Raw genomic sequence first — 21961 nt, 5'->3', positions numbered from 1 at the left:
TCCGCTTTTATTTTTGGCTAAGGTAAAGTTGAGAACATTGTGATATTAGGTGTAGTGAGCCCTTTTAGTTTCTTCTATGTCTGTCTTCCTTTAAGGCGAAACCAGCAGACTGATACCAGTTTGTGAGCACCTGGCATCTCCCAGGCCTTTCCTGGGTCTTCCCTCCGCTGTCTCATGGACAGAGCAGTCACTCGTGGAAGGTGAACCTGAGAATCTGTGCGTGGAATTAAGTAAATGTCATAGCTCTCTTCTGTGACGAACTGAATCACATTAAGCCCAGTAAATTATAACAGCAGGTTTTGCACATACAAAGCATTGAACACCAGGACAGGTAACCAGGCTGCGATGCTTCTGGTCCTGCACAAGACCTCCAGTATCACAGAACATTTAATAAATTGGCAGCATTGAGTGTTTGAAAACGTTGTGTATGTACCATGTCCGTGATTTTCGAGGGCCTGGAAAAACACCTCTGTGGTTATAGCAATCTTGATCGATGGGAGCTTAAGTTTAGTACTGGGGCAGACTGTGTTTTAAAGAATCAAGGTCTCTCGAGTATGTTTTGGTTTTCCCATGGAGAAGAAAGATGTTAGCTGTTCTTTCCTGGACTGTGGCTATCAGAGTGCCCCACCATGGTCGCTCACACGTTGACTTCATTTCCGTTGAACCGGGCTGGGCTTGGGCCAGAGTACTTCGGTAGTCAAATGTCATATGAGGCTGAGGCACTGTCTTCTGCTTCATCGTTGGCATATGGAGATACTGTTTTCCAAAGCATATTCTACTTTCTCATTTGTTGATATAAAATAATGGAATGATTATTTTAACTGTGCAGTTTCCTATGCTTGGTTATACAATTGCGGAAAGATAACGGTTTTATTTTGCTAAAATCTGTGCTAGGAATTGTGCAAAATCTTTGTGAAATGTCCATTTTACTAGCTTAAGTTATAGATCTTTGTATAGAAAAGAAAAAGCCTGTTGCTACAAGGAGCATTGTCTTGATCGATGCAAAAAGCTTTAGACTTATTGGCCGTGTAGTCAGTCAAATGCATCAGAATGTGGCGAAAATTGAGAAAAGCATTGAAGTTTTAAAATATGCTATGCAGTTTTCTTCAACTCCCTTTCGAGGTACTCAATTTGAATACAAGACAGAATAAAGTGTTCCCATTGAGGAAAGTGGCAGGAGGACTGTTCAGAATGTGTTCTGAATCTGAGCAGTCCTGCCACGCTCGTCTGCGATGTGGCGCTGTCCATGGTATCACTTTTACAGAACTTTAGAAAATACATTTATTCTTAGCATTTCAGTTTTGAGTTTTGAGAAGTGTAAAACGTGTTAATGCTTTCTTTCCCTGACAGAATTTGCTTGTTCTTTTTCTTTTTTTAAATGCCTACAAGACTCTGAAGCACATGAATCACTTAAAAAGAAAAGAAAAAAAAGGGCCTGGCGTGATGGCTCACGCTTAGTAATCCCAGCCCTTTGGGAGGCCGAGGCGGGCGGATTGCTTGAGCCTGGGAGATTGAAACCCAGAGAGCCAGCCTGGGCAACCTGGTGAAATCCCATCTCTACTGAAAACACACAAATTAGCTGGGCATGATGACTGCACACCTGTAGTCCCGGCTACTCCAGAGGCTGAAGAGGATCGCTTGAGCCTGGGAGGCGGAGCTTGCAGTGAATGGAGATCACGCCCCTGCTGTCAAGCCTTGTTGACAGAGTTTGGACCCTGCCTGAAAAACAGCAATGATCATAACGTATGGGTGAACTGCTCAGCTGCTCTGTCTAGAGTAGAATAAATCCAATTACGTTTTTGTCTTTTATTAGCATTGACATTTTCTTAATCATCCCTTTGTTTTCATTACATTGTAGCAATATATTGCTGCTTAGAGTCTGGAACAAGTAGGCTTCTCTGGATCGGGTTCTTACTGGATTGCTAAAACTTAGAATGATTTTTCCCCTCCTTGGATGTGACTTATAGAACTTCGCCTTTTGAGGTGATGTGCTGCATTTGATAGTGGACACAGGAACGCCCAAAGAATTCACTTACGGGGCTAAAATGTACGTGCTTTGTAGTGTTTCCCTCCTAGAATCAAAACGGTACCTCTCATTTGTGGGTCGCTGATGCTATTTGCTGAAAACATTTTAAATTTTATTTATTTTAATTTTTTGAGACAGACTCTTGCTCTGTCGCCCAGGCTGGAGTGCAGTGGCAGGATTTCGGCTTACTGCGAACTCCACCTACCAGCTTCACGCCATTCTCCTGCCTCAGCCTCCCGAGTAGCTGGGACTACAGGTGCCCGCTACCACGCCTGGCTAATTTTTTTATTTTTGGTAGAGACGGGGGTTTCACCGTGTTATTCAGGATGGTCTCGATCGCCTGACCTTGTGATCCGCCTGCCTTGTCCTCCCAAAGTGCTGGGATTACAAGCCTGAGCCGCTGTACCCGGCCAAAAACATGTTTCTTTACTGCCTCAGTCCTCAGTTGGGTAGTCTGTTCTTTGTAGGACATTCAGGGAGCCGGGGACATCTTGAGTCTTGAAAGGCGCGCTCTGCGAGATGGGAATCTTCCGGCTGCTTATTTAGGGAATCCTGCCGGCTGTCATTTACTGGAGAGAGCAGTTTCCTGGCTGCCCTGGTCTTTGAGGGGGGGAGACTGAGGGGTCATTTTCGCACTTGGACCAACGTGCTTATTAAACCTGGCTTGTGGATCATTTGGATCTTTTTATGAAGGAAAAGCCACATCTGTGACTTTCAGATGAGTGGAAGTCATGTGAAAAAATATATATATATATATAATATATACATATATATTTGGCTACTATGGAGAAGTTTTGTCCTTGGGACCTGTGAATACAGTCACGGGAGAGCAGAATGTTCACGGTGTGGGTGCCTACAGTGTATATGCAGAGTCACATTCTTCACAAGTATTACGTTAAAAAGTGACAAATAAGAGAAAAATATTTTCCTCATGACAACCTCGGTAAGAAGCTGGCACTACTCTTGTTTTTGGAGGGGTGTGAAGGGAATATTGAGAAAGTGTCATCAACATTAGACTCGCCCACTCTGCAAATCCTGTGCCGGCTGGAGTGAGGACCCCGTGACGGAAAGATGGACCCCTCTGCCTGGAAGGAGTTGAATCTTTGTGGCACTCAGGATGCACGGTTCTTCTCTATACAAAGGCAGAGTGTGGAACGCTGTGGAGGCTGAGAGAAGAGATGTGGTTAGCAAGTATGAGTGAGACGTTTGGGGCTTGTTAGCACCTGTCGTCTGTGCAGCAAGCTTTTCTATCTGCACACGTGTGATCCTTAGAACACTGGCGTGTGGAGCCATGAGGCTGTCGAGGGCCCCAGCTCCTGGCAGGCTGAGGAGTTCCCTGTTAACACCAGGATAACCATGATAGAAGGCTGTCACTCAATCCCAAGTCCCGGAAGGGGGGCTCCTTTCAGAGAGGAAAACACCCCTAGAGCCTTGGGCAGAATTCAGTGATTTTTCTTATAACGTTGCTTAGATTTCAGCACCTTCGCTGAAAGCTGGTCTCCCATGCGGTGAACAGGAGCCCACCTCATTGCTTCAGCCTGGAAGATGCTGCCCTCATACTGGAATTGACTTCAAACAAACTTGAAGGCTCTGGCACCGCTGCTCATTTCCACACTGTTGCAGGTCATCTAAAATACGGAGCATGCCTTGGCGTTTTGATTTTGTTACTCCTCTTGAACGGCTCTGAGATGGCTCATCGCGAGTTAGACATTTGCAGCAATGATCAAGCAGAGCTGCAGTCATCTTGTAGATCAAGTGAAGTTTTTTCTGAAAGCCTGTTACAGGCTTAAATTTCTGATCCTGTTCCATCCACTGATCTTGTATGATTGGTTTCTTTTTGCACCTATTTGGATCTGTGAAGCGTCTCCCCACCGTGGTAGAACTTCAGCTCTGATTTCATGCATGAGTCGGTATCCTCATTCCTCATCTGTGAGGAGAAAGCGCTGCAGGTCCTGCGTGGTTTCCATCCCCTCCCTGCACGCGGATGGATTGGGAGGTATTTGTGGTGTGTGAACTTGCTACCCCCAGAGACTCCTTATCACTCCCCTGGACCGTACTCCTCCCTACTCCCCTGGACTACACATCTCTCTCCTGGTTAACTCCCTGGACCACACTTCTCCCTCCTAGTTCACTCCCTGGACCACACTCCTCCCTCCTGGTTCATTCCGTGTACCACACCTCCCTCCTGGTTCACTCCCTGGGCCAAACTCCACCCTCCTCCCTCCTGGTTTACTCCCTGTGTCCCCACACCTCCCTCCTGGTTCACTGCTCTGGGCCCCCACGCCTCCCTCCTGGTTCACTGCTCTGGGCCCCCATGCCTCCCTCCTTGTTCACTGCTCTGGGCCCCCACGCCTCCCTCCTTGTTCACTCCCCTGGGCCCCCACGCCTCCCTCATAGTTCACTCCGCAGGGCCCCCACTCCTCCCTATTCCCCTGGGCCGCATTCCTTCCTCCTGGTTCACTCCCCTGGATCCCCACTCCTTCCTCTTGGGGGCGTGGTAGTTTCTGCTGTGCTTGTGCCAGCTCGATAAGGCTGAGTGGCAGCTCCAGGTCTGTGGCTGCTCACGCAGCTGTGGCGTTAGTGCAGAGAACTGTGGGGATGCAGCTGCCCTTGCTGTGATGCTTCGAGTGTCATAGTCGCTGTGGGAAGCTGGGTGGGAGGTGGATGTCCCAGGAAGGGACAGGAGCCTCCCCTCAGCCTCTGTCAAACACTTCTCAGCCAGGCGTGGTGGCTCATGCCTGTAATCCCAGCGCTTTGGGAGGCCGGGGCGGGCAGATCACCTGAGGTCAGGAGTTGGAGACCAGCTTGGCCAATGTGGTCATTTTTGACACATTAAGAATTAAGGAAAATGACTCACACTCGTTTCCCTTGCTTTTTAATTGACGATTGGTGTAGCTCAGTAGTCTGAACTTGTTAAGCAACCATTCTTACTGAAAGACTAATCTTTAAAAGTCTCTTCCTCTGGACACGTCTTTGGCTGCTGCAATCAGATGCAATGTAATCAGCACTGGTTAATGGCTTTCCTTGCTTGGCTAACAAAATGCTCCTCAGAAACTTTGGTTTCTTGTTATTTTCATTTATAATTATGTTTTAAGCCTCCTAATTTTTCTAGCTTTCCTGCGAGTTGGGAATAACTGTGATGGGTGCTTAGTTTGGGATGTTGACGTACACTCTATGCCCAAGCTACTATGCCATTGTGTGAACACTGATTTGTCACTTTCTCATGAAGACTGATCTCACCTAGTTTGGTAAATTCTATTAATTTGAAGGAAGGGGGTGGAATGCAACTGCTGTTAGGAGGCTTTTTTAAGGATCGGGGAAATGTTGCCATGATTACCATTACAGAAGGAACATAAAAATACGTGCTGCCTTCAGTCATGATGAATATGTAAGTCCGCATCTGTGACTGCAGAAAATGGCAGCCCCAAATCTTAAAATCGTGTGGATGCACCAAGCCCATCTGCAGGGCACTGTGGAGCAGCCTGCATTAGCCGAAGTTGGCCCGCAAGCCCTGAGGGGTCGTGTCTGAGTTATGATAAGGCTCTGACTTGGGATTAAACAGGCCTCCAAGTACTGTGATATTCTAAACAAAGACACGAGACTGTCCAGGGAGCCCAGTGGGCACCTGTAGGCAGTGCAGGTGAGAAAAGGCTCCAAGGAAGGTTCCTGCAGCTCAGCTAGGAGGATTTTGTAAGGCAGTAGACACATCAGTGTTCACATAGGAGTGTTGAGCTATATTCATTCCTTTTAAGCAGCCAGGCTTGTGTGTGTTTTGAGGGGCACTCACATGGCGCCCCTACCACCCTCACTGCTGGTTGTGCCTGTTTGATGTTCCGGATTTCTGTGTTAAGTGTGTCCACTCTCCAAATGTATCTCTGTCTCTAGAATATTTTAGAGTAGACCATTTATTGTTTAAACGCTTGTTTTTAGTGAGGAAGAAATCTTTAAAACGGGCCATACAGACCCTGCTCTAAATGTTTAACAATGGAATGTGTAATGTTTAACACGTGGTGTTTAAAGTAGAAGACAGTTTAATTTAGAAATTCTGTTGGAATGCCAGTTTAAATTACGATCATCCATATGCATATGGAAAAGAATGAGAGTGAATGTACAGAATTGGAATTTCGTCTATTTTGTAGAGATTCTGTAATGTATCAGATACAAGCCTCACTTTATGATTTAAATGCATGAAGCTGAAATGACAAAACTTGACAAAAACATGCCTTTGAATAGTGAGCCTTTATCCTCCTTGAAATAGTGATTCATTCACTAAAATGTCCACCTGCAACTTTGTCAAACACATTTGTTGCATTAGTTCTCAAGTAAGCTCAGTTTTCCAGACAGGGAGATTATTACTGCTTAAAGTTTGTCCTGATGATGTTTGTGAACAGGGAAAATCCTTTGACGTGGATCCTCTGTGTGTGTGAAACATCAGACGCGGCCTGCCCAACCCTCTGCCTGTAACTGGGAATCTTGACTGTCGGGATCATTGTAGAGAACTTTGAGGAAAGCAAAACAAAAAGCCTCTGGAGTAGCAAAAGATGTAGCTGATTTCATGCAGTAAAACTTACACATTTTTCTTTAAAATGCATCCTTCGGAACCTCAGTTTGCTGATTATTTTAGAATCACTGTAGTCGGCTGACAGCAGTTGTGGGAACAGCTGCATGGCCCGGCTGGTGCAGGAGGGTCTCAGAGCGGAGCCACACTGCTGACACCGAAGGAGGGCCTGGAGCCATCATGCTCGTGACTCGTGCAGATGGCCTTGGCTGACCTCCAGAAGAGAAAACGTCAGTATCCAAGGAGGAAAAAGTGTATTAATTTCATGAGTGTTTGCCTTTGCAATGGCTAAAACCCTGAGTTTGTGGCACCTGCTGTCTCTGGAATGAGGAGTCTTCCCTTCCTGGCAGACAAGCTCTAGATGGGAACAGGAGCTGTGATTGCTGGATTGAAGAGGTTTCCTTCTTGGGGAGGTGGCCTTCGAGCCTGACTCGAAGGAAGCTGTGACTGGCAGGAAAGCGCCTTGGAGACAGTGTATTTACCAGGAGGGTCAGTGACTGAGAACCATCCTGTTCCGAGTGTTGCCATTCTGGTTCTAGAGTAAACTTGGAGAGAAGCAACAGCCAAAAGCCTCGAGGAATCTTGTGTGATGTTGATGACATTTGGTAGATTTGTTGCTGAGACTCTGAAATGAGAAGCCCGGGAGGTGCAGGTCTATCAGGCCGTGGGACGTGGGAGAGCTGCTGCTTCAGGGGTTGGAGTCCCCGTGCCAGAGGCTCAGTCCTGCAGAGACTTTTGCACAGTGGGCAACTGCTGCCTCCGGTTGATTGTGAGTCCCCCAGATGAATACCCATGAAAGGTACCGTGTCAGCAAAGAGTCAAACTCTGTGAAGCATTTGGAGATATATTCTGAGCAAAATGAGTTACCATGGCCCTTGATACTGCCCTCAGGAGATCCTAAGAATGTATTCCCGAGGTGGTCAGAGCCCAGCCTGGTTTTATAGCTTTTAGGGAGACATGAGACAATCGATCAAATAAATGTAAGATGTACATTGGTTTGGTCTGGAAAGGTGGAGAACTGGAAGCAGGGGTGTCCAGGTCATAGGTAGATTCAAAAATTTCCTGATTGACAGTTGGTCGAGAGAGTTGTCAGATAAGGGGTTGTGGAGACCAAGGCTTTGTCATGTGGAGAGAATCCTCCAGGTAGCTTCGGAGAGAATAGATTGTAAATGTTTCCCATCAGACTAAGAGTCTAAGTTCTGTCTAATTCCAGAAGGGAGGTGGGGTGATGAGGCAAGTCCGACCCCCCACCGATCATGGCCTGGACTAGTTTTTCATATTAGCTTTGGAATGCCCTTGTCAAAAGCAGGGGCTGTTCAGATGGCAAAAGGGGCTTCGTATTCTAATGTTTTTACAACCAGCAAGTGATTGTGTTTTTTTCTGTGGATGACAGCCAGTGTGGTAATTAATATTTTATTAGCAGATTAATTTGGAAGTCAATGTGTTTTCAAGTATGTTAATTATTAAGTTATCAACAAACAGAGAAGGGCTTACTTTGAAACCAGCCTGAGACTCAAGAGGCTCATCAAATAAAACGATGGACTTGGGAGAACTGATTCACGTGTTTACTGCGCCAAGTTTCAGGCATTATGAGAAGTCTGTGCTGATACATTGTGACTTGAGAACTTAAATCTTGATGGACTCTTAAGAGTGAGGCTTTTTTTTTTCTTTTCTTTTTAAACAGTCAGCGTTTCTGTCTCCTGTGTTTTGTCTTCCAGCCGCGGAGCACTTTAGGTTTGTCTTCACGTGGCGTTGTTCCCTGAACCACCCGCTTTGCGGCTCCTCTGTCCTGCCCGCCTGGATCGCGTTTTCCCTGCCCCGTGGGTTTTATCCCGAGGACTGTTCTCCGCTGTGTGGAGTGGAGGATCAGTGGACACTGGCTTTACCGACTCATTTTCTATGTAGCTCCCAGTTTCTCAAAATCATAATTGTCTTGGATTCCCTGTGAAACTGGGAGTCAGGCCTTAGGCACAGTGCTGGGTGGCCTTGGGTGCAGTACTGGGACACAGAAGGGAGAGATGAGAACAGGAAGGATGGGTTTGTCAGGGGAAGGAACCCCTTGCCGAATTCCTGTGTCTGTTTTAGGTTAAAGACGAATGGCCGGGTGGTGGATGTCTCACATGCTGTGGCTGGACGTCGCTGTGCTGAACCCTGAGCAGGGGCCCCAGCAGCTGCCTCCTGCCAGGCTGGGGCCACAGGACTGGGCTTCTGCCTCTGGGGTGGGTTGCGAGGGCTCCTGCCAAGGTGCAAGAGTCTGCACTGCTCCTGTGTGACCTGAGGGGCATGTGGGAAGCTGGTCTGTGCTCCTTACCTGGGAGAAGCTGAGCTCACCTGGGCCAGAGCCTCTGGGGAGGTAGGAAGGCAGAGGCCTGGAATTCCTGCTTTCCCCAGAAAGTAAGAAAGCTCAGTGTTGCACCTGCTCTGAGAGGCCCTCAGCAGCCATATATAGTTGATTTTAACATGAGGGAAGGTGCCACTTAACCCGGCTCTGTGGTGAGCTTTGAGGAATCCAGACCCTGGGCCCCGGGCTTTTTAATATGTTCCTTCCTGAACAAAAAACAACAAAAGATCCCTGTGGCTGATGCCGACTGCGTGGGGTAGGACATGCCGAGATTGCGTGGGGTTTGCCCTTGAGTTTCCATGGTGCTCCTCCCAGCCCCCATGGACACCAGCCTTTCCAGGCCAAGGCTTGTCCTATTTAGACCCTCGTTGGTGGGGTCTGTGGTCCTGGATCAAGGGCCCAAGCACTTCTTTCATTATTATAAATGATTCACCCGAGACGCACGGCTGCCCCCAAACATCTCACGAGCATGAGATACAGCCAGTGCCGCTGCCCCAAACACATAATTCCAGTGGAATGAGGAAATTTTACTTTTAATGTGCTCGTGTGACTCAGATGCAAATATTCAATCCCCGTTAAACTTTCAAGACCTTGAGAACCTCTGAGATTCCTTGGAAGCCGTTCCTTGGCTCCACGACTAACTCTCCTATGGAAGGAGGCTGGGGTTGTCTGCGGGGTCTGGGGTCCTGCTGCGTTCTCCAGGATTCCTTAGGTTTCATCATTAGTCCCAGCTCTTCAGCAGGTGGAGCTGATTGACTCTGACGTTTCCTTTATTTTGTTCTTGTGTTGCCTGAGTTAACTTAGAATAACCAATATTTGCCAGAAATAATTGATGGCGTGATGGGAATTATTGGTGATTCCCTGACATAGGCAGCCTGTATAGATAAGCGTGGTACACAGTGTCTGATTTCTGAGATGTTGGTCCACACCTTCTCAGGAACACACTTTCAGGGGTAGATTCCTGTGCAGGAGAAGCTGCTTTTCCCCTAGACGCGGTGGCGGCCCCTGCACTGGCATGGCAGGGTGGCTGTGTAACTGGGCAGGGCTGGACGTGCTCCTGCCTGCCCCTGCGCTGGGCGCCCACCTCCGCCCCACATCTGTGTCGAGGGTGCCTGCCTTTGTTCCCCCAGTTCGAGGTCATAGAATTGTATACCTTCCTTGACACATTCCTGCATAGAGTTGATTAGACCTGGGGGTGAATCTCCTTCTGACATGCATGTGGGTAAATTATTCACATGAATGACTTAGGTCCTCCACTTTCAGGGTAAGGAGGCACCAGGTGGGTTTGGAGACAGCTGCCTGGCCTCAGGAAGTTTCTCTCAGAGCCTGTTTCTTTCACTAGCAAAGTAAATGATGCCTACCTCACGGGGCTTGACACACGCTCAGTACTCAGATGCTGTCTGGTGTTTATTATAGTTAGTATTTGGGGAACAGCGTGGCTGGTAAGAAAATGTGTTATCTTTACAATTTATAGAATGTCATACAAGGCAAGCGTGAAACCGGGACCCTACCCTAATCTGAAGATGCTGGTGCTTACTCTTCTCCTTAAGCATTTTGCTCTAATTCTGGCGTGTGTCAGCCAAGTCATATGACAGCACCGCATGCGTGATGCCAGCTCAGTTACCTTGGAACGGGGAACCTGAGGCTGCCAGGGAGCATCCCTCCTGCCTCCAGTCCTCGGGGGTTTCTGTCTCTGTCTCTCTCTCTCCTCTCTCTCTCTCTTTCTCTTTCTCTCACTCTCTCTCTCACACTCTCTCTCTCACACTCTCTCTCTCACACACACTCTCTCTCTCTCTCTCTCTCTCCCCCTCCCTCCTTCCCTCCTTCCCTCTGTCCCTCCCTATCCCCCAATCCTCCTCACCACTCCTGCTCCCCTCCCTACCCTGCTCATTTACTCTACAACAGAGGTCCAGACTTTGACAACTCCCAGCTGGGCCTATTTAATGCTTGTCTGGGAAACCAGAGGGAAAGGGTCCCAGTTACTACAAAAATAGAGAATTGAAATAGAATGTGAGCTACTTTTGCATCTTGATTTTTATTTTAATCTGAATACAAAAGGCAAGTGTCAACACAAAATTGGTGCTAACTACACCACACAGCTCCGAGTCTGCCTTGTCAGGGTTCTGTGGGTTCCCACGTCCTGGCCTTCTCCAGGAGCGTCTGGACACGCTGTGGCTGTGAAAGGAGCATTCAGTTATGGTCCTTTGAATGTTCCAGAGTCATGTTTAATAAAAATCTTCACGTTTACCCACAGCCAAGTGTTGATTTAATAACAGGTACTGCAGGTCTCTGGGTGGGGCTGAGTCTGTTTTAGAAGCAGCTGCACCATCCGAGGGGCAGGTCCGTGTGGGCTGGCAGGCGGCCTGGTCCTTGGAGCACAGGGTGGACCTGACCCAGTCCTGGCAGTGGGGGACCTTGCAGTTCTAGAATGTAGTGATGCAACCTGTGGCATAAATAAAAAGCCTCGTGTGCCCCCAGGAGAAGCTGGGGCTTCCCCTCAGTACTGTGGTGTGCTGTGTTTGTGATCGTGCAGATGTAAAAGGGTGAGGGAGATGCCTAAAAACCAGGCTCCCAAAGACAGCCCTTCATGTCTGGTGCTTTCATGTGTGTATGCACACGTGTTTGATGCGTGTACACCTTTACAGGTGCACCTGTTTCATGTGTGTACACGTGTTCGTGTGTTCATACACCTGTTTCATGCGTGCGCCTGTTTCGCCTGTGTATGTGCCTGCGCATTCACCCTGTATTGCGTCATACGTTGTATTTTACAGATTGGGTATTTTCAGTTTGTATCGTAAGCTTGTAACGACTTTGTGAAGAAAAGAGGGGTTCCTGGCAGCCTTTGGCTCTGAGAAACGTGATGTCACGGGAACAGATGAGACAACCCGGGTGAGGCCGGCAGAGGCCACCGTGGCCTGGGAGTCCGTGCACATCCACTGCCTGTCGGACTAGTGACCCCAAAACCTAGGGGCTTAAGGCAACGTACACGTACGACTGTACAGCTTCTTCAGGTTGCAAATTCAGGGCAGCCCTGCTGAGCGGCTCTGGCCCAGTCCCCCGGGTCACTGTGAAGATACTGTCCAGGGCTGCAGCCATCTGTAGGCTCAGCTGGGCTGGAAGTTCTGCTCCAGGATGCTGTGCTGACGTGTCTGAGGGCAGAGGCCTGGTCCTCCACACCTGGCCCCTCCCTGGGGCTGCCAAGTGCATTCCTGCCCAGGGCCGCTCCTTTCCCCAGAGACGTAGGAGTGCTGGACTTATGCCCAGGGTCAAGATGGCCGAGTCAGGAGCAAAGACTTGTTTCGCCTACTCGGCAGCTACTCCTGCAGGACTGGGCGACAGTGGAGGTCCCGCAGGAAGGTGTTCGCTGAAGACCGTGCTCTGTGACTTGACGGGTGTTCCTCCCAGGAGGGTGAAACGGAGACTGGACGCTGGGAGCGGCGTCCTGCGTGACCCCACGTGTAGTGGGCTCACAGCAGAGCTAAGTCCTTTCTTTACAGATACTTTTCAGAGTCTGCCCGCCTTTAGATTCTCTGATTAACGTGTCTGAGGAGGGTCCCAGGAGTCTGCCACCTGCCAGGCCAAGGAGGTTCCCTGCATGTGGCTCTCCCCTGACACCCTGAGAAACATGACTCAAGAGGATCACCTGAGTTTCCTAAACAAGTCACCTGCTTTCTCTTCTCTTTGCTTTCATGCCTCCCGCAGGGTGGGTCGGTCCTGTCAGCTGCAGCGATACCTGCATGCTGGGGTTACAAGGAGCTTGGGGGGGTGTCTGGTCCTCCAGGGAGATTCGGTGACTGAGGATGCTGTCATAGCAGCCAACGTGTCCTTATTGTTTTCACTTTTAATGAAGTTCAGTTACTAGGTTTTCTGAGGCACAATGATGTCCTTGTGAAAAATTGGTGATCAGGGAAACAAGCAAGTGTGGGAAAATGATCCTGCCCTTAAACTTGAAAAACGATGAAACAGCAAAGAGCCCTGAAGAGCCCATGAACCTCCTCACGGGGCAGTGAGGAGATACCTCAGTAATGGCTTAAAAAAATGAGATAATATTGAAGAAAAGGTAAACTAAATTTTGGGTCTCCTGTGGGTAAAGAGATTGTGGTTTACATTTTGGAGGCATGCATTTTTATACTTATTTTTCTTTTTTAGATTTAGAATTAGTTGCAATAAATGTGTTTTTTTAATTTAAAAAATTGGGGTATATGAAGTCTAATCTCTTTGTGATATTTCTGTACTGTGAGACTCCACATACAAAAGTGAAGCCCAGATTCTCTATCTCTAATGAACCAGAGAGAAGTGGTCATCTCCTGCAGGCCGGTCTGGTCTCCAGGCATCTGGCCATCCTCCCAGTCTTGGGCACACCTGCATCACTGGTGCTTCCTGCCAGACTGACTCTGCCCAGGTTTCAGGAGCACCCGGAACAGTTTGCCTGGGTGCTCCTGCTTTGTCCTGGCTCCTGGAAGCACAGGCTTTTGATTGAAGGACTCTTCCCACTGCCAGGTAAATTGGCGATTGCCCTACAGTCTGTATTTGTCGCATGGGGTGCAGAGTCTGGGCGTGGTGTCCTGGCCCTGGAGCTCTAGGACTGCCCGGCAGCCTTGCCTCCGCCCCTCATTTGGGAACAGGGCGGTGGGGAGGAGAAGGGAAGCAGGGTCTTGCCCCTTCTGCGTCTTGAGAACACGGGAACACATCGTCCCATTGCCTCGCACCATTCACAGCCCAAGCTTGTGTGAAGTATTATTTTATAACCTCCCCTGACAATGATGTATTTAAGCAGCACATAAAGTGGTAATTTAATACCCTATCGAGCAAGATTAAACAATAAGGAGCAGATAACGCTGTAGAAAAGTTACTTTATCCAGGAAACATTTATCTACTGCAGGTGGATGTGAATCATGGCTTCTTCCTCAGTGGCTCCTGATGAGCCTGTGAGATTCTGTCCTGTTCGCCACTGTTAGTTATAAGCTACACCTTTCCTTCTATGATGTTAGTTACAAGCTGTACCTTTCCTTCTATGATGTTTATTTCTTGCCTGTTCACCACTGTTACAGTTACAAGCTATACCGTTTCCTCTGCGCTGTGTATTTCTTGCCTGTTCACCACTGTTAGTTACAAGCTATACCTTTTCTTCTGTGATGTATATTTCTTGAAGGCATGGACTGAATCCTAATTCCACAGTATTTGATGCACATACTCAAGAGATAGTTTGAATGAATGGATTAATGGAAATAGAAGTGATGACTTCACTTTTTTTTTTTTTTTTTTTTTGAGACGGAGTCTCGCTCTGTCGCCCAGGCTGGAGTGCAGTGGCCGGATCTCAGCTCACTGCAAGCTCCACCTCCCGGGTTTACGCCATTCTCCTGCCTCAGCCTCCCGAGTAGCTGGACTACAGGCGCCTACACCTACCGGCTAGTTTTTTTATTTTTTTTTAGTAGAGACGGGGTTCACCATGTTAGTCAGGATGGTCTCGATCTCCTGACCTCGTGATCCGCCCGTCTCGGCCTCCCAAAGTGCTGGGATTACAGGCTTGAGCCACCGCGCCCGGCCGACTTCACTTTTAATTCATTATGGTAAACTTTGTTTACACAGAAAATTTTATGGTCCTTTGGATAAACAGGGCCTCTGTGCAGGGTGGTTAGAGATTGTGAGAGTGCCGCAAATGGCCCTGTGGCTCTAGGCTCACAAAGGGCTTGAGGGACTTGGTGGCGGCACTTGTGTTGAAAACTGAGTTCTGCAAATCCATTCGCGTGACCTGCCAGCACACACACAGTCCTGCTTCCCAGTTGATTTCTGCACAGAGGCTTCTCCTGAATGCCCCAGGTGAACGTGGGTTTAGCCAGCACTGCTGGGCTTCCACAGCAAGCCAGGGTGCTGCAGGGATGAGAGAGAAGAGGGGCCCCAGTGCCTGTGTGGGGACACTGCCTGGCCTGGCTCTTCTGGGGGAGGTCAGGGAAATGATGGCATGGAGGGACTGTTGGGATGAGCTGCTTGCTCAAACATAGATCCCAGTTCTGTGTGGGAGACAAAATAGAAATGTATGTGGATATCATCAGTAACAGAGCAAACATGGGGCTTCTTCCCTAGGGTGGCTGACCCCCTTGCTCATCTGCTGAGCAAAGGCCAGGCCCAGCCTTCTGGGCCTCCACAGTGAGCTTTTCCCAAGCTCTGTCCACTCTGTGGAGATGGCCGGAGCCAGGGCAGACATGGGGTGTTTGCCACTTTTTTCTTTTTTTTCTTTTCTGAGATGGAGTCTTGCTCTGTCGCCCAGGCTGGAGTGCAGTGGTGTGATCTCGGCTCAGTGCAAGCTCTACCTCCCAGGTCACGCCATTCTCCTGCCTCAGCCTCTTGAGTAGCTGGCACCACAGGTGTCTGCCACCACATCAGGCTAGTTTTTTTTGCGTTTTTAGTAGAGACGGGGCTTCACCGTGTTACCCAGGATGGTCTCCATCTCCTGACCTCGTAATCCACCCGCCTTGGCCTCCCAAAGTGCTGGGATTACAGGCGTGAGCCACCGCACAGGGCCAGGTATTTGTCAGTTTTTGAAAGCTACATTCCAAGAATGAAATAGACCGAACAGAATTACTTCCTTTTGAATATTTAATACTCAGTCTACCAGAACACTTAAATATAGTTAATGTATTCAAATAATAAGAGAGAACTTTCCCTCTGTTTCCAAAGCAAAAGTATAAACAACCTTTTACTTGGCAGGGATTTCACTGTTTCTGAAAAGCCAGCAAGCACTTTTCCTGAAATAGACCCGTCTCTTCCTCTGCATAGACCTATGAACATTTGAGCTCCATTTCTGCTGTATCTTGATGTGACAGATGATAGAAAAGTCCTTGCTACTGGAACCTCACGATGCTTTCCTTCTAAACATCGAATAGAAAGGATGGATAGTAAATCTCAGACTGGTTGCCATTCTCGGTCTTGGTAGAGCTGCCACCAACAGCCTCTGTCAATGACAACAGAGTGTGTCTCCCCAGCAACCCGGCTTAGATTGCGGACCGAGCCAGGGTCACCCAGGATTCAGTGCAACATCTTCCAAAGCTGTAGCCACTGCTTTTGGAGGAGACTTGAGAAGCCCTCCCTTTGATGCCTGTGCATGGCTGTTATCAGATCACAGCAGCTGCAGCAGCATCTCGGAGGATGCCGGCAGGGGTGTCGTGGATAGTCACACCACAGCAGGGGCCTGCAGTGTCTGAATGAAATGGGCCGTGACACTGAGCAGCCTAGAGGAGTCCACAGCCACGTTTCAAATGTGCAGTGGCCCATGGTGAACCCCAGAGCACTGAGGAGCCTGTCACGATTCCATTGAGAGAGCTGGCTGAATTCTGTACCTGTGCGGGCAAAAGATGGCTGTTTGCGCTTGGCCCCTTCCCAGGCCAGGGCTAGGGAGGTTGTCTGCACAGCTAGTGGGAGCTTAACTCTGTGCACACTCGGGGCCGAGTCCCGCTCCTTTCTGTGAGCCCAGGGAAGATAGACATGCCGAGCTCTCCTGGAAGAGGGTCCTGAGGAGTGGAAGCTGAGCTTCAAGATGGTCGGCGTTGTGGTGTGCATGGCGGGTTCGGAGTCGGTGCGTGCTGAGTGGGGGCCCGGCTACTGCTGTTGCTATTGGTCTCAGCAGACGCTGCGGGAGACGTGGCTCCTGTTGTACTTAGTGGTTTTCTCCTCACAGAGGTGGGTTTCCCTGCGGTGAAGGTTTCGGTGCTGTGACAGGCAGCCTGGCAGGAGGAAGGCGCTCGTAGGGTTGCTCCGAGGCCCCCTTCCTCTTCAGGAGCAGGAAGGTGATTTGGGATCCTGCTTCCAGCTGCGCTCCCTTGCTGAGTTCTTGGCCTCGGGGGCCGGGAGAAGCTGAGTGCAGGCCTGAATCCTGGACCCCTTCCACAGCCTCCTGGGCACTTGTGGTGGTATGCGGGACGTGACCCTTGGAACTCCAAGCCCTACCCTGGCATGCCCGACCATTGGGGCGTCTTGGGCACCTGCTGTGTGCTAGGCTCCGTGGTGGGGTGGGCGGTAGCAAGGGCTGTGGGGGAGAGGGGACACGGTACGCGGATGATGATAAGCATCAGGGAGGCAGTGAGAGCAGAACTGAGACCTGTAGGGAGGGGACTGGCTGTGGGTGTTGGGGCTCAGGGAGCTGCCTCTACCCAGAGCCACAGTGGCCAGTGAGGGCAGAGCAGGGGACCGAGACCCAGGGAAGCCGTGTGTATGGTTCGCATCAGGTGTGCAGGTCTGCCGGGCTGTGCTGCCCTTCTCAGTCCTGGCTGGGCCTGGGGTGCCAGAGGGAACGGAGGGTCCTCGCATCTCCCTCCTCTTTTTTCCCTGTTGCTTCCTGGTCAAGGGACGCTTCTTTATTGCAACACCTGCAGTTATTCTGTATATTAAGAGGAGTTTCACAAAATCGTAGGGGGAGAGGCGGACTAGGGTTTTTTTTTTTTCTCCCCCTGATTTTACACGGAAGCTTCTACTACCCCTTAGTGTGTAGGCAGAGTGCAGATGCTCTACAGTTATCTGTCCAGGAAAAGAAAATCTGCTGGGAAGTCACAGATCTGATCATTGCAATAGCACTGACATTTTTAAGTGGGAGAATGCTGATGTCTATAATAATCAGAGTAAAACCTCTGTAGCTTCAACATAAAGATGCTGAGATGATCTTAGAGCCATTTCGTCCCTAGATCCTTCTGCAGTGTGGAGTGTGACATCTCTACCAGCCTCTGGTCAGTGGCCGCCTGTGGGTAACTGAACGCTTGAAGTGTAAATGAGAAACTGAACTTCTAATTTTATGTAATTTTAGTCAAATTGAAATAGCTATATAGGCCGGGCACCGTGGCTCATGCGTGTATTCCCAGCAGTTTGGGAGGTCGAGGCGGGCGGATCACGTGAGGTCAGGTGTTCAAGACCAGCCTGGCCAACAAGGTGAAATCCTATCTGTACTTAAAAATATAAAAAACTAGTCAGGCGTGGTGACAGGCGCCTGTAATCCCAGCTACTCGGGAGGCCGAGGCAGAAGAATCACTTGAACTCCAGAGGCAGAGGTTGCAGCAAGCCAAGATCGAGCCACTGCACTCCAGCCTGGGTGACAGAGGGAGACTCTGTCTTAAGAAAAAAAAAGATTTTAAAAAACCCTACATGCCCCTAGTTGCTTCTGTAGGAGATGGCATGGTTCCAGAAGGTAGACTTTGTGTTGAGGACTCTGCAGCGTCAGGCTGGAGACAGTCTCCCTTCCTAGCAGCGTGGGCCCCTGGGCTGCTCTTCTACCAGAAGGGATGGTGGCGTCTCTGGGAGGTATCTGTGGAGTCAGATCTGTGTGCATTAGTGACTTGTGTTACTCACAGATACTTAATTTTATGGGTAAATGAATACCTGGACTGGCTGCAACTTCAGGGTGAGATTCGGGAGTAGGGAGTGAAAAGTGAGGAGGGAACCCTGCGCTTGTGGAACCCTGCGCTTGTCCTGCCGCCCCCAGGACCCGGTCGGGGCACCTTCTCATCTGAAGTCGCAGCACGTGGTCAGGGTACCCCTCCCCTCTGAAGCCCCCAGCAAGTGATTGGGGCACCACTGCCCTTTGAAGCCCCAGCACCTGGTCGGGGCACCCCTCCCTTCTAAAGCCCCCATCACCTGGTCGGGGTGCCCCTCCCTTCTGAATCCCCCAGCACCTGGTCGGGGCGCCCCTCCCTTCTAAAGCCCCCAGACCCTCCTGGCCTGCGGTGCTGCTTCTCCAAATGCTGCCCTTGGCTGTTTTCCAGGAGTCACTGCACCCGAGCAGGCTGCGTGTGTCACTTCTTGTCGGATCTGGGGTGTCGGTGAAGCTCATTTATCTTGTCTTCCTCCTCATGTGCCGTGTCTCACCTGTTGTCTGTCCGAGTTCGTGTGAGTGCGTGTTGTGGGTTCTCAGGCTGTACTCGGTGCTGAGGTGACAAGAACATCTTACAGCAACGGACTGTCTGCTCCACAGGACGCTGTGCATGAATCGAGACAGTTTACTTGTGGGGTTTAAATTTCCTGCGTGTTGGAGGCAATTAGGGGGAAACAAGGTCTAAAAAAGTCCCCGGGGATGAGGAAGGCAATAACGAAAAAAATTACTCTATACACACTTAGCAGTTGATTTAATTTGTAGGTGAATTTTGCATTTTGGGAACCACTAAAGCTACTGTTTGTAGGGATTCCTTGATGAGCTTCTTGTTTTCTGTCCAGTAGAAAGTAAAGTGGATCGGTTTTGCCTTTAATTCTGACTGACTAGAATCTACTTCCTTTTCCACCCATTCCGTTAGGGTGGGGATTGGACTAGAAGAGCTGTAGGATTTCCTTATTTCTGATCTTAAATGAATTTTTCTTGACTCACTTTTTTTGGGGGGGGGTGAGCTGCTACTTTTTCCTTCAATGCACTGTTCTTTGGTTTGGGAAATGAGCTCTATTTGTACCGTGCTTTAAATGTACACAATGGTTCTAAATTGTTACTTTTCGTTAAAGTTAGATATACCATCTTAATTAAAATGTCATCCATAATTCAGGCAAGTCTGAGGCCTGGAAAACTCTTGTCACTTCCTTCCAGCCGTGTCTCCCTCCCTGGCCACGTTGCCCCTGGCCACATCTCCCCCACCACGCCATGTCATCCCCCCACCATGTCACCTCTGGTCACATCACCTCCCTCCCGGCCAAATCACTTCTGGCCTCACTGCCTGCCTCCCTCCCTCCTGGTGTCCTCCATGGCTCCTGCTGTCTGCTCTCCCGTGGGTCTGTTCAAGCCTCATTCCCCGTTTTCTGCTCCTGAGTGGGTCTCGGAGCCTGGATGTTTCACAAGATGCAAGTTTCTTCCCTTCCAGCCGCGGGTCTCTGACAAGTCCAGAGAGGGCACTAAGCTCTCCTTACCCACCTGGGGGGCCCGAGCCGTGATCACCGACCACCAGGGCTTTTCTGCAGGGTGTGGGGCAGACTCATGCGTGCATTGGACTAAAAAGGTGCTTCCAGGAATCCTTGTTTTAAGTGCACTGGAGCAGAGATGGGGAGAGGGGACCACTGCGTTTGCTCAGAATTTGGCCCTGCTCACAGCCAATAAGGCAACATAAGCACCTCCTAAATGAAGCATTCCACACACTGATTTTACACATGACAGTTGTGATGGCTGGAAAAGGCTTCACACAGTGAGTGAGTTTGAGCTGCATTTGAAGGAAGAACAGGTCCCTGAAGGTGGAAATGAAAGATAAGGGTGACCCAAGCCATCAGAAGCAGCGGGGGGGGGGGGTGGTGGTGGTGGTGGTGGTGCAGACTCCCCATGGATGGTGGGCATGGCTGAAATGCAGGAGAGGGCAGGGGTGCGAAGGAACAGCAGGGCGGCATTAAAATTCCCCTGCAGAGAGGGGACGTGACTGAGATATTATCGCATGTCTACAACTGAGAGATGATTTGAGGATGATTTCTGGGAGCCTGTGGGAAGAGCACGTGGTCGTCATCAGTTCTCGGGATCTCATTTTATGCAGTGAAAACAGTCATGCCTCTGCCTATCTTGTGAGCTGTTGTGAAGATCAAATCGGATAATCTTCAGCGAGCCTTGTAAATGCTAAAGCTTATGACAGACTGTTCCAGCCCCCTTGTCTCCACCTTCCTTTCCTCCTGGGTAACGTGAACCCTGCTGGGTACCTCACTATCTGCCTGGTTTCCTCCTCCATAACGTGAGCCCTGAGTACTTGCTGGGTACCTCGTTGTCCACCTTCCTTCCTCAGTAACGTGAGCCCTGAGTATTTGCTGGGTACCTCGCTACCTGCCGTACAGCTGGCTGTAGCCTTGTCAAACGCACTTGGCTGGCACATAAGCAGAAGTGCTCACCGGGCCTTGCAAGGGCTTTCTGACATGTGGGTGCCTGCTTTTCCCTGTTAGGCTGGAGCTGCAGAAGCCCCCCTAGACCAGATAGAGGACCAAGGCTGTGGCCTCTGGGTGGGGGCTGGGGGAGCTCCCTGGGTTTATTGTGTGGGTGAGAGCAAACTTCAGTCCCGCTGCGGCATCGGGATTCAGGGTTCCTTCTGGAATGCTCTGAGTGAGAAACAGGAAGTGTACACAGGTGCGTCTTCTGCGGATTTTATGGTTATCTTGGGAGAGCACTGGTGCCTCTGAGCTATGAACCTGCAGAACCACTTCTTCCACTAACGGCCGCCTTTATGTAAAAAATGACTTACAAACGATGCCACTTCAGATAGAGGTTGTTGCAGGTGTGGCGTGAAAAATGAACAAAATGACTTTCATCTCAAGGAAAGTACCTTACATTATTCCCAATGATAGACATTTGAGCTTTCCAGTGAATATTAAAGTATAAAAATCTTGTGTCCACCACTTTGTCATGTGATCAATGGTGATATTGATGTGGGGTTTTTTTTTTTTTTGGACATAAAACGAAATGTGGAAGCTGCTCATAACTCTGAACCAGTGTTTTCTAACCAATGTGTGATTACCAAATCGTGTGCTGGTAAAAGCCATTCAAGTGCAGGACGCACCAGTCGACTTAGAAGGAATTGGGGCAGAAAGGTCCGTGGACCAGAGCGTAGACTCTGTGTTGCAGACAGCCTGTACGGAAGTGCCACTTGTTACATATGGCAGCAGAGAATACCTAAAATGATCTGAAAACACAATGAAAATACTGCTTCCTAATTGTATATCAGCATAGAATCAGACTTTCTTCATAAACTTCAGCCACGGCTCTGCAGCGCACTGAACGCAGATGTAGGCATGAGAACCCTGCTGTCTGAGGTGCAGAGATGTTACTTGTTTTCACAGCAGCACAAACTATTGCCACGCTGCTGCTTATTTTGGAAAATGGTTTCTTCTTTAAGACAGTACTAAGACATAATGACTTTATCATTGTAAAATAAACTAAATTGTTACCTGTTTTTTGTTTTGTTTTGTTTTTTGTTTTGTTTTGTTTTTTGAGACGGAGTCTTGCTCTGCCACCCAGGCTGGAGTGCAGTGGTGAGCCTTCAGCTCACTTCAACCTCTGCCTCCTGAGTTCAAGCGATTCTCCTGCCTCAGCCTCCCTAGTAGCTGGTAC

The 21961-nt window shown here is 49.4% G+C and overlaps 1 protein-coding gene and 1 long non-coding RNA gene across 2 annotated transcripts in view; both read left to right on the top strand.

The window, feature by feature from the left end:
• The window catches only part of LOC117083379, a 68509-nt gene that overhangs the window by 10444 nt on the left and 36104 nt on the right, over positions 1-21961 (top strand). The gene's annotated exons all lie outside the window — the stretch shown is intronic.
• LOC117083412 lies at positions 83-21472 on the top strand. The gene is made up of 3 exons (XR_004437075.1): positions 83-216; positions 7978-7982; positions 21462-21472. It is a non-coding gene; the product is annotated as an uncharacterized LOC117083412 (long non-coding RNA).

The sequence above is a fragment of the Trachypithecus francoisi genome, unplaced genomic scaffold, assembly GCF_009764315.1.
Source record: "Trachypithecus francoisi isolate TF-2019V2 unplaced genomic scaffold, Tfra_2.0 Contig00339, whole genome shotgun sequence".
In the NCBI taxonomy this organism is placed as follows: domain Eukaryota; kingdom Metazoa; phylum Chordata; class Mammalia; order Primates; family Cercopithecidae; genus Trachypithecus; species Trachypithecus francoisi.
This window is presented reverse-complemented; position numbering and strand designations above follow the sequence as displayed.